Source organism: Aptenodytes forsteri, unplaced genomic scaffold (assembly GCF_000699145.1).
Source record: "Aptenodytes forsteri isolate BGI_AS27 unplaced genomic scaffold, ASM69914v1 Scaffold8, whole genome shotgun sequence".
In the NCBI taxonomy this organism is placed as follows: domain Eukaryota; kingdom Metazoa; phylum Chordata; class Aves; order Sphenisciformes; family Spheniscidae; genus Aptenodytes; species Aptenodytes forsteri.
This window is the reverse complement of record NW_008796218.1, coordinates 2780337-2793085: the sequence shown is the minus strand read 5'-3', so window position 1 is coordinate 2793085 and position 12749 is coordinate 2780337.

Here is a 12749-nt window from a genome sequence, read left to right as displayed (position 1 = left end):
CAGGCGGGGGGAAGCACCGCCCGCCCCAGCTGAGGAAGGGGCTCGTTAACCCCCTTAATAATACCTGCTGAAAGCTGTTTATTCAAACACTGTTTGCGGAGCAGGGATGCTCAGAAGCAGCCACCAACCATCCCCCATCTCCGCCCCCCGAAAAAAACCCGCACAGAAAGAGGTGCTTTCCCTCCTGAGTGACACCTCCATGGTGACCTGTATAAGGAAGATTAAGGGGGGGTCAGAGAAGACTGACTTTTTGTGGGTTTTGCAGTTAATGTGAATTTGCACCCCACGGGGCTGAGGAGAGCGAGCGTTCGGCTGGAGGAGGCCTGTCTGCCACCATCGTGTCTGTGCAGCCTCCTCCCAACATGTGTCTGCTCATTGCAAATTAATATATATGCTACCTGTGGGAAAAGGAAGGCAAACTGCATAATAAATGAGAGGTTGCGAGGGCTGAGTCTGCAGCTGAGGGTAAATCAGCAGAGTTGCCTGCAAGGCAATGCTTTAGCTACAGGGAATCAGCAGTCCAGGTGAGGAGCTCCCTTAAATGCTCTGCAAAAGTGCATAGTGCAGGTTGCGGTCTCAAAGAGAAACACAGCGGGTAGATCTATCGAGTTCTTCACTAAAAATAACAGCGCATTTGTTGCACTGTTGAAAATAAATTGCAGCACGTTACTTCTTTTCTAAATAAACTCCTGCACATACAGGAAGAATAACTACTTTTCAATTAGCAGGAAAGTATATATTTTCATATCTTATATATAGTGTCATTTATTTTCTGTATAGATCTAGACATATGTTTATATTTTAGAAACTATCATGGGTTTTGGACTCCAATAAGCCCAGTCCTCACTGTCTCCTCTCAGGTCAGACTTGGCAACAACCTTAAGATAAGGAGATTTGTGGCACACAGCATGAGAAGCCAAAACGTTCCCCAGGAACATAATCCGTTGGAGGCTTCAGAGGTCTGGGGGAGGAGAGATTGATTGGTTTGTGTTGGGCATGGGGCTGTCCAAAAACAGAGATTCTGGTCTTTCATTATGTTCCTTACAAACCTACCTTTTTGTCTTGGTTTTGGTTGGAGCTGGTACAGTGCTGTGTTTTGGATTTAGGATGAGAACAAAGTCGATAACACACCGATGTTTTAGTTGTTGCTAGGTAGTGCTTACACTAGCCAAGGACTTTTCAGCTTCCCATGCTCTACCGACTGAGAAGGCTGGAGGTGCACAAGAAGCTGGGAGGGGGCACAGCCAAACTGGCCAAAGGGACATTCCATACCATGTGACGTCATGCTCAGTACATAAACTGGGGGAAAGCTGGCCGGGGGGGCCGCTGCTCGGGGACTGGCTGGGCATCGGTCGGCAGGTGGTGAGCAATTGCATTGTGCATCACTTGCTTTGTAGATTCTTTTATTGTTATTATTATTTTAGTTATTAAACTGTCTTTATCTCAACCCACGAGTTTTCTCACTTTTACTCTTCCGATTCTCTCCCCCATCCCACCGGGCGGGGGGAGTGAGCGAGCGGTTGTGTGGTGCTCAGTTGCCAACTGAGGTTAAACCACAACACTTTTAAAGAAATGCTCAAAAGCAGCAACGACTAGTTTTACCCTAATTTACTCAAGTGTCTGAAAAATCTCCAGTATTTTTCTCTTCAATGCCTAAAATATTGAAACCTTGATTCCAGATAGATCTCTTAGACACTGCTGTAACGCAAATGATAGATTATACTGATGAAGCCAATACGCAGGCTAACATCTAACCGAGGCAGACACAGTCACACTTACACCAACATCTCCAATGAGGTCAGTGCCTTCCATTTTCCTAGAAGGCATTGAACTTCAAACAATCCTGTTTCTAAGAGGACCGAGGGTGACTAGCTCTGTCCTTCAGACACAGCACAGGATTGAAAGAGCACAGCTGTAAGCGATGACATAGCTGGAAAAGCCAGTTTGTTCCAGTTTGCTAATGGGATATATTTCGTGACCGGATGCTTCAATTTTCCCTTCATAAAGACAACGTAATATTTATTCACTATATGTCTTAGCTCTACAACAGACATTTCACTTCCTTCTTGCAGAATAGATCTCCCCATCAAACAAGCTGACTCAAAAAGCAAACAATTCGTAGGATCTTTACCCAGAATCTTAAGTGTATGAGTGCCTGATATTAATAATGAATCCGTAAACATGGGCACAGTAAGATATTTATGATAGAATATGACTAATCTGTCAGTTTTCCCTAGCTCAAATGCAGCAATAATAAGAACGAACATGTCATTCTGCATATGATTTTTTTTCAATTACTCACTAGGTAGCCCTCTAGAAGCTCTTCCATTGCAGGTAAGCATCTTTTATTTGGAAATCTGGGCTCAGGCTCGGTTTCCAGTACTTCCTGATAGCAGCCAGGTTGAAATTCCCGTGCTTTCTTTTCTGTCAAAATGTTGTGCTCATCCTTGATAAAATTTGAAAGAAAACAAAAGATACAATTCTCACTCACGTTTCCTCAGGCGTCAGAAATCAGCTGAGTTCAGGTCACTTCAACTGTGAATGAAGGGGGTTTTTTTATTATTTTTTTTTACTTTTACTCAGATCTGCCTTTCCCTCTCCTTCAAAGGCTATAAGATTTCACAAGATACATTAGGAAAGCCAGTTTATTCTTGGTGTGCACATACGGATTATTCTAGTGTTAAGGGACCTGGACGTCCTCCCATACAGCCCAGACCTATAAAGATGCTCAGCAAAGAGTCAGTCCCACAAGCACTTCTGAAAACCTGCTTCAGAGCCTCTCTCCCCAGGGGACAACAGAAGCAGTGGTCTGGTTAGCACCTATGGGTACCTGAAGACACAAAGCACAGGGAAGGACACAGGACAGTCTGAGGGGCCACACCGAGACACAAGATGGTGAAGCTGAGCTCAGCAGAAGCACACAAGCTTCACGGCACACAAGAGCCATGGAGGGGATATAAACTGAGCTGCCAGCTACGCCAGATTTAAGGGCACTTCCTACCTCCGAGGCCCCAGTCTGATAAACAGACTGGAGTGTCCCTGCCTCCCATCCTCACCCTGTCATTTCCAATTTGAGCAGGAGCTTTCTGGGATGCTGGTCATCCCTCTCCTCATACCTAACACTGCGGAGCCCGTGGTCAGCTTGGCCTACAACTGCTGATTCAATGCGAGCAGTACAGTAACGGTGAAGGAAATTTAACTTAGTATGAAATTAATTAGTTACATAAAGAGATAACCGGGGTGCCCAGAATTTTGGGGAGCAGATTAAAGCTAATTCACTGGTTTAGTAAGAAGTGCTTGTTTGCCACAGCCAATGCCCTGTAATCTGAAAGAGCAGAACCACAAAGCATGAACTGACTCGATTACAGCCTGTTTTCACTGGGTGCTCGCTGGAGCCTGCTCTGCTCCTCTCCACGCAGGGTTTCCAGCTCCTGTGAATCTGCAGATGGTTTTACAGGAGAACTATTTAAAAGGTTTCATCCGAAAGCTGAATCTTCACAGTTTTAGGGTTGCAGGGTTTCAGAAAACCATCACTCTGTCGCGAGCACAACCGCTGCTTTGGCTTTTCACAGGCAGTGGGACACTTCTACCTTCTCCCAAAAGCTGGCAGCGTATCCTACCACTTAAGAATGGTGGCTTGGGCCCCTCACCACAGAAAAGAGCAATATGGCACAGCAAAACTACTAGCAGCCAGGTATGGAGTGGAATGCAAACAGGACAGCAACATGCACAGGTGCTGCTCTGCTCATCCTGGGAGGAGGCAGCACAAGCAAAGACTGACCCAGAAAATGTTTGAATTGTCACAGAGTTGGTCTGCAGGAGCACTGAGGCAGAGAGAGGCCAAAAGTTTTCAGTGGGACATCAGAAGTCTACGCAGACCCTGAGGTGGGAAGGAGTTGTGAAGGACAAAGAGACAACCTGGGGCATCAACACTATAGGGAAACAGGCCCCTCCTTATCTCATGAGAGATAAGGCAATACAGTGATACTTACTTATTTATTTATTTATTTTAAAGCCCACAGGAGATTTCTCACATATAGCCTCTCACACAGACAAAGCTCTGCAGACAGATAATCGGCACCTGAGGATCAAGTACAGGTCTGACCCTGCTCAAAAGTGGGTCAAGCTGATCACACATTTTGCAAGACAGCGCTTTGCCTTGTGCGGCTGCCGCAAAACCCGTTGCATTGGCACAGAGCGACTGTGATAGCACTCACTATGAAGGCTACGAGAGCTGGCTTTCAGTTACATTATTCCCTCATAATTCCTCGTTAAATGAACCCTCCTCTTCTTAGCAGGTGAGAGTGTAGTGTCAGACTAAGAAGTCCCACGTTTTCTGGGCCCTTTGCCGGAGTAGCTCCAGGAATGTCAAGTGGCTCCAGAAGAGGCCACAACTCTAATCCTGCTTCCCGGCTGCTAACTCAGAGGTGACTCTTCTCCTCTAGTTTTTGGGGGGGTTCTGTTTTGTTCTTCAAAGCAGGAACTTGACAGCAGAGTTTGCAACCAGACAGTGGTGCTGACACTTGTGGGTACACATTTGTCGATAAATGCTCTGGAAATTTTTAGGCTGAAAAGTATTAAAAACAAACTGCCACACCTCCAGATCTTCGCCTCCCTAGAGAGCCACACAGTAAAGGGACTCACTTTTCGCTGTCTCTGAAACAGAACAACATAAACCTTCTGCCCTACGTCTCCTTTTCCTCCCACTCTGAGAAAGTTTGCTCTCCATGGGTCATAGGTAAAATATGTAGGGACTCAACTAACCCAGTGCATCTTTCCAGACACAGCACAAGTCTTGTATCCACCAACACTTTGAGGAAGCTGGTCTGGGGAAAAAAAAAAAAAAAAAAAACAAAAAAACCACCACCAAAAAGACAGAAAAAAGAAAAATCAATGTAGTACAGGCACTCCCAAGTGCTCCAGTGCTGAGGGAGAGACAGTCAGAGGGTGATTTTGTTCAACTGGCGACAACTGATCGGGCAAGAACCATGTAAAGGCAGGTTGGGAATGATCTGCAGGGATATTAATCTTCTGCTGAAAGATAAGATTATCTACCTGAACACAGCAAGACTGGAGGAGAGAATCAGCCAGCCCTAAAGTCTTCTCAATCCCATCAAGGTCATCAGTGTGAATTACTCCTTCTCCCCATGTGGTAGGAGAAAGTGCTCTAATCTCCAATGAGGTAATTTCACAACATCACTTCTGGGGTATAAACCTCCTCGGCCATCCCTTGGACTTCATTTGGCCCAGCCATCTGCCTTTCCAACCAGGAGCATTGGCCTGAGGCAATGTGGCCGCTTAAAGCTTTTCCAGAAAAAGGTATGAAGTGTTAAATCCCTGAACAAAACAGGTTTAATACGACTTAATACTAAGTCTGCTCTAATCATAATTACCTTCTCCAGAATAGACTACTGCAAATTCTAATCAGCCCTCTGCCTTTCCATTAATTAACTGCTGCAGACAAGTTATGCCTTTAAGAATTGCATGGCACTTAGGCAAGCACTGTGGAAGTTGCAGGGAAGAGAGAAGACGAACATCATGCGGTCCTTTGAAACAGTTTATTTTCCAGTATAGGTTTTACAGATCTTCCTCATAGTCTGCTTACATTTTATGGATGCTCTAATATACTGATGGCTGAAAAACTGCTGGTCTGAAAATCTGACTCATTTTCTTCTACTGATTTTTAATATTTATAAAGCATTGATCATAACAAGACCTAAGCAGCAGCACTCGCTTCTATTCACTTTCTAATCTTCATTCTCCCAAACTTTGACCTCTCTCGCTTAAAGGAGATAACCTATCATTGTGTTTTAGGTCATTTACCTAAATTCTGGGAGTTAAACAGCTCCAAATCCAAAAGCTTTTCAAATTTTCTAAAAATGTATGGATCCGAAATCCCCAGTTTTCAACAAGGGAATTCTTCCATTTGCTCCCTTCTTCTGTGAACCACCGTTCTTCCAACAACCACTTCCCAGGGCAATTCACCCAACCTTTCACCAGTGTGAGGCTAAGACAGGTGTCATGCACTGTACTCGGAACAACCACCGAGAAACGTCTGGAAGTCTCGGTGCAATAAACTCAGCTACTGGGAAGGGGACCACATCCCCATGAGGGTTTAGCAATCAGTTAACTCTCCGTGTTACTGAATAGTTGTTGAATAATGAAGTATTTGATTCATAAGCAGTTAATAGGCAACAAAAGAAAAAGGGGAATTTAAATTATGCAATTATTGAAAACATTTACAAATATCTTTTTCCAATGAAAAGTGCAAGAACCAATCAGGCAAATTACCCACTCAGTGTGATTCAGCCAGCTGTAGTATCAATAGCCTTTAAGCATGCTTATTTTGAAAAGCCAGAGATGCTGTGTAAATCTACTGAAGCACATCTAGCCAACAGACCATTCACTGTTTGTATATTTGCTTAGGACTGTTTAAAGAAATAATATCAGCCCTTTCATCTGAGGCAGGTAATATATTTCTTTTCATAAAAGCTAAATAAAATCACGAGTGACATGAGTTACATGCTGCTCTGAGCAAACAAGGTGTAGTTTTTCCTAACAACATCTTTGCGAGCTTTTTACAAAAGGTTAGTTAAGAGGCTGCTGGGGCAAGGGAGAAACCATGCTCTGATTTGTTTTCACCAGTGAATACGTTATCACAAATTTAATGTCAGCTACATTTCAAACAAAACTGTTGTCTGATTGGGAACCAAAATCCTGAAAGAGCTCTTTGCTTCAATTACTCTGGAGTTAGTGGGTACAGAAGTGCCAATTACAACTCTTCCCCCCTCCCCCCCCCTTATCTGCTCAGTGTTGGCCAAGTCGCCTCAAGTGAAATCTGCAGGAAGCAACGGAGCTCTGGTCCTGCAGCAGTCGGCAAAAATTCCCCTTGTTACTACTGCAAACAGGATTAGTCCAGTGACAACCATCAACCAGGGGTGGGGAAAGCCAAGTGGAAAGCTTGACAAACTGATCTGCATACTGCCTGGAAATACAGCACAGCTTAGAGAGGACAAGGAAATACTGCATTTCCATTAGCACAACCTGAGTCTTACAAATACTGTTTTGCTTGGGCTCATGCACCAATCCTGCCCTCCTGGCAGGATGGCCGAACGTCTACCCAGACTGTAAAGCAGAAGGGTCACATATCCACGTCCCTCCTGCAGATTTCGTAGCCCTGCTCACAGGTGCTGGTGCAGAGATGACAGCCAGGCGGGTGGGCAGTGCCACTGCGCCTGAGCAAGGGGAGCAGGGCAGTCCCGGGGATGGCACCCAGGTGCTGCCAACAGATCTCCAGACAAGTCCATAGCGGCAAGCAGGTCTGAGGTCAAGCTGGGAAGTCAAGTCAGCAAGCTGGGATCAGCGGGGAACGTGGCCGGGCACAGCGTACCTGCAGCGTAGCTCAGGCAAGGGTGAATGAAGAGGAGGTTCACAGCTGTTTTCGCAGCAGTCTGAGCCAAGGTTACACAGCTGCACTGCACAGCCGCACTGCCAGCCGTCAGCCCCAAAGCCCTGGCAAGGGGAGAGAGGCTGAGAAGCCGCTTGGTGCTGAGGGCTCTGGCATCAAAGCTGCCATTGCCGCGAGCTGCAGAGAGCTCAGAGTACAGGGTGCAAAATGCTTATCCTGAATATGAAACACAAAGCATCCGAGGAGAACAGTGTCTGAGAGCCATGGGCAACCTCAGCCACCAGCACTGAAAACAGCTGCTCTTAGCGCTCAAAAGTAACAGGGGATCCAAAGCCAGGGATTACTTCTGACCGGGTCCCAGTACTTCCCCATCCCTTAAGCAGAAAGTGTAGTAGAAGTGGACTCCATTCATTGAGGGACCACCCCGTTAGCACTATTTCTACTGCATTATCATTTCTCTTCAAAAACCTCAAGAATTATCCAGTTCTTTTACATCATAGGCAAACACAAAGCAAAATAGTCAAATGCATAAATAAGCCTGCTGATAAAAGAAGTGATGAGTGTTTGTTAACCTCAGCCTGTTGGCCTAATTAGTATAACAGCAGCATATTTTGCATTCAAAGTGAGGTGGAACAAGCTAACAAAGGAGAAAGCTTTGTACTTGCTAATGATATGAGTAAGCGCAGCTCAGAAAGCGATTCAGCAGACTTTGATCCACTCAGAAAAGAGAACGAGAGCTCTTCAGGCACTTCTGACAGCACAGCATTACCATGAGCGTGCGCCAGTAACCAGCCTCTACCATATTCATATTCATTTAGGAAGTTTATCCGACATTAGGTTTGTTGTCTGTAAGAAGCAGAAAGACTCCATTCAATATAATTCACACACCTTAAAAATAGCAAGGCCAAAGGAAATCAAGAGCAGACTCTAAGGTCCAAACAATCACAGTTGGGTCTGCCCGTTAAAGCAGGTTTTTTGTATTCATTTCACCTCCTTGCTGAATCATTTCAGCCTTTCTGAAACAGAGGATGTGTCCAGATTTTTCATTCCTAGCCAATCTGTTATGTTCCATCAGTGTTTCAAAGTGAAATGAGCTTGGAGGACCGTTCTCAGCCTGCAGATTTTAGACACACACCCCCCCATCCACTGAAATCCTGGTAGTCACACAGCAAAAGAGACTACTGACGGCAAATTGAGGTCTAGGTACTAACACTGACCACTGGTCAGTGTGAACAAAGTAAATTAAATCACAGTTACTTTCTGCTGTAAGGATGAAAACCAGCAAGCAATGTAAAACCCATCAGTTCACAGCAGGGACTTTAAACACGCCGGCAATTGCAAAATGTTCAGCCTCGGAGCTGTAAAACACATCATCATTTCCAAGATTAGCAAAAGCTGTTCATCTCGCTGTGTTCTCATGACAGACGTTTTTTCCCCTCTGAGTTTCTTTTATCTTATTAGATTTTAGCTCCCATTACAGTTAGGACAATTTTGCAATGGGGCAAAATTAATTAGTTTGCATCAAAGAAAGGCTCCTTGAAACGTAACACTAATGAGTTTCATCTGCCTGATTAGAGGGCTTTGCTTTTAGTAACACTTGGTGCAAAATTTTGTTTCAGAGAAATACAACATTATAAGAATATTCAAGGCTAAAAGCATTAGCTAAACAGTAACCAGGATAATGGATAAAAGATTAGGCTGGTAAACTGTGAGCAGACATATAACTGAATATTGACAAGAGGATGCAAGTGTTGACCAGAACAGGTTAATGAAAATTTAACGAAGATGTGTTTGTGCAAGTAGAGCTTGGTACAATTCGCAACAGTATATTTAGTGAACTAACCCCGCACCTCCCATCTTTTCACAATGCTTTTAGGAATTAAATGGAAAAGAGAGTATTAATTTTTAGAAAGATTAGAAAAGTTCATTTTAGATGAGTCAAACTGATTTTTAATATCTGGCAAACTACCTGGACAAACTATTTGCTTATTTTTAAATGTGTTTTTAGTCAAGAACAAATTGTGTTTAATCAACTTTGTTTTCAATTGATGGGAGAATTGCTCCAGAGGACAAAGGGGATTAAATAGATTTGGTATTTCTTGCTCTTATTGAGCTTTTTCACCCCAACTGCTTTCTCTTACCCTATTAGTACAAACAAGTAAGAAAATACAGTCTAGAATGAATTTACTGATAGGGAGGTGCAAATTCACCTGAAAAATCACATGGTAAACGTAGTTATCAGAGATTTGCTGGTAAATCGGGGATAGCACACCGTAAATGACATCTACATAGACACATGCTGTGTCATTTGCAAATGACAAACACATGACGCAAGTGCATGTAGTAGAATATAAGGGAACTGTCTTTCCCATGATTACATCTCCCTCCATAAACCTCCCCAACACATACACAAGACTAGAAATGAAGACACGGTGTTAGGAGAGGGCAGGCCTAAGCTGCTGTCAGGAACAGCTCCATTTGAGAGGAGGCCGAAAGCCCACATTAGGGCAAGGATGTGCTTTTACACAACACTCTCCATCTGTGGCCAGACAAACGAAACCACTTTAAATTTGTGACTATGCTCTCAAAAACACACAAGCAGACAGTTGAGCAGTACAGCTGAACACGCAGTCACTTCTGGCTGGGGGAAAACACTTAATCCAGGTTTGCTGCTGAATCACATTGCAAGGCACCAAGGGGTTACCCAGCTTAAGGTGGTTAAAAACAAAAAGCCTTTGGATAAGCTGAGAACTGAACTCAAACCTCTTATCTCTTTCCTCTGTTTTAATAAGGTTTCAACTTGAATATTACCACTTTTTGTCAAAATTATCTTGGCCTGCAACAGGCAACACTGAAACCTTGACAGTTTTATCCTTTTGCCAACCTAACACAGGAATTTAAATTAAAAAAAAACACCAAACAAATCACACACTCACTTCAAACACCCATGTGTCCTCTTCCTCTGATGCCATGCACATACTGCACCTGCATAATCTTTCTCCTGCTGGCCTTCTGCAACAGGTCAACAACAACAAAAAAAGACTGCATCTGTTATTCATAAGCTTTTTGTTATCTCTGAGAAGAAGCAAAAGGGCCCAGAGCATGTGTGGGAAGGAAAAAGCTTTGTTTAATTTAATTAAGTTTACTTCTTTCAAGTCTGAGTAAACTCAGGGATCAGCAGAATGACTGGTTAATTAAATCACGAAAGCAGTTCCTTTACCCTGTAAGGGCAACCACATCATGCTGTGTTGCATTCAGCAGGTTCTTCCAAAAAAGAGCGCTCAACCTTTACACCATGGACCAAAAATAAGCCTACCACACAGAGGGTAGTGCAGTATTAGGAGCTCTTCTAATGCAAAAGATGACAGCTGTGGAGTAGCGCTGTGATTATTTTCAACACTTCCATCTTGAGGGTTGGCTCCAGATCCGTTAGTGAACGTTAGTGATAACATTGCAATAAAAGATCTGATTCTGATCCTTAAGTTCATCACTGGAGAGCACTGCTCAAGAGGGAAGCGAGCAGGGTGGGCTCCAAGACGCACTTGCACAGATGCTGCCCCAACACAGTGCTGGATGCTGTCCTTACCCACCCGCTCTAGCATCCAGAAAGGCTGGAGAAGCAGGAAGGCTGCAAGAAGTTTGCCTCTTGGGGCTACACCTGGCTGCTCTTGCTGGGTTTGTCCCTTGTACCCATAAACACATGCGCTGCGCAAGAATTGGCCTGGGCAACTCCAACCCCACTCCAGAGCAACTCCATGCCAGTATCTTCTGCATCTATCTCCCACCTCCTTTTATGAGTTGTCAAATCCTCTCCAAGAGGAGAAAAAGGGAAAGGACAAATCTTCCCTTCATTTGGGACTTTCCCACGTGAACAGTTCACAGCTGCACAGCAACAATACATTTAGGTCCGTCAAAGACCTTCCTTGAACCTACATCATTTGCCAGCTCATAGGCTCATCATTTCCCATGTTTCTTTTTATCCCCTCATAAATGTCTTCCATCTAAAGAGCTCACAAAGCCGGAGTCCTTCCTTGGTCTTCCATGTTTTCACCATTCATTTTTCCCTTTCCCATTACTCCAGCCTTTTCTATCCACTATTTCTCCTCCTTCCATTCAGCCATTCTAGTGGCCTCATCCCAAATGACAAAATGGAGTATTTTTCAGTTTTATTTATTCCCACCTAAGCTGAAGTGTTTCTCCTTCCTTTCTACTCTCTTAACTCATTAAATCAAAATCCTTACTAATCAGGCTGGCATAAACTCAACATGTCTTCCCGTGGTTCCTGTGCCCAGCCTTCCTACCTGACTAAAGAGGAAATTCTCTGATGTTGAATAAAAGCTTGTGCACTACAGAGAATTTTTAATGGAAAATAAAACCTTCTGACATAACTGGCTAATTACAATTTGCTACACTAAAACACAACACTGTGGCTATATTGCAGGGCAGGATAAAAGTGTGCACGTATTTTCCTGTGTGTTTCAATATCCTCCTATTGACAAAAGATAGGATGACTGGTCTACAACTGGAGACCAGGAAATTATTTTTGTGATTTCATTAGGGTAATTGACAAAAGCATTTCCTTTCTACGCAAGGTTAACAGATGGCTTGTTAAAGTTACAACTTCTTTAAACAGGGCTGTCACCAAAAATTATGTGCGTGACAACAAAAATAATATTGATACAAGCTCATTGCAAAATTAAAATGGAGTTTGCATAACCTAAAGCACAATATAAATAACTGCCACCATTGCAACACAGAATATCAAGGCGCATTTGCTTTTCTAAGGTTTCCTTGGAAATTGGATGAAGGGACATAAATTGGGGAAGCGTTAACAACATGGGACTTCAGTTATTATGGGCACAAACATGCCGTCGGTCATCGTGCCTACTCCACATATATGAAGAAACTACCATGGATGTACGAGCATGTTACATCGAGGCTTGGATTTTAATCTCAGTAGTAACAATATCTTAATCACACAGAATTTTTAATTTTTGGTAAGTATGTTTTCATATAAAAATGCTGAAGTCAAACTCAAGATTGTAGATTTGTACTCATACTGACTGCTACTACAGACCGAGCAGGATTTTGTTCTCCTCGAGTAAACACAGGCAGGCATCAAGCAGGCCCCTTCCCCTCAACACCTAACTAGTTATCAAAACCAGGAGTACGCTGCAGTCTGCTGTGCTCATCTCAGACCAGCGTGCAACGCAAACATCAGCCCTGTAGGACTCTGCTTTCAGATCTCACCTCTGGCAGGTTCGAGACCTGTGCAAGGCAAGGGCATGCAACACCTGAAACTGCCGCACCTCTGTCGTGAAACAGCTCCTTGATGCCTCAG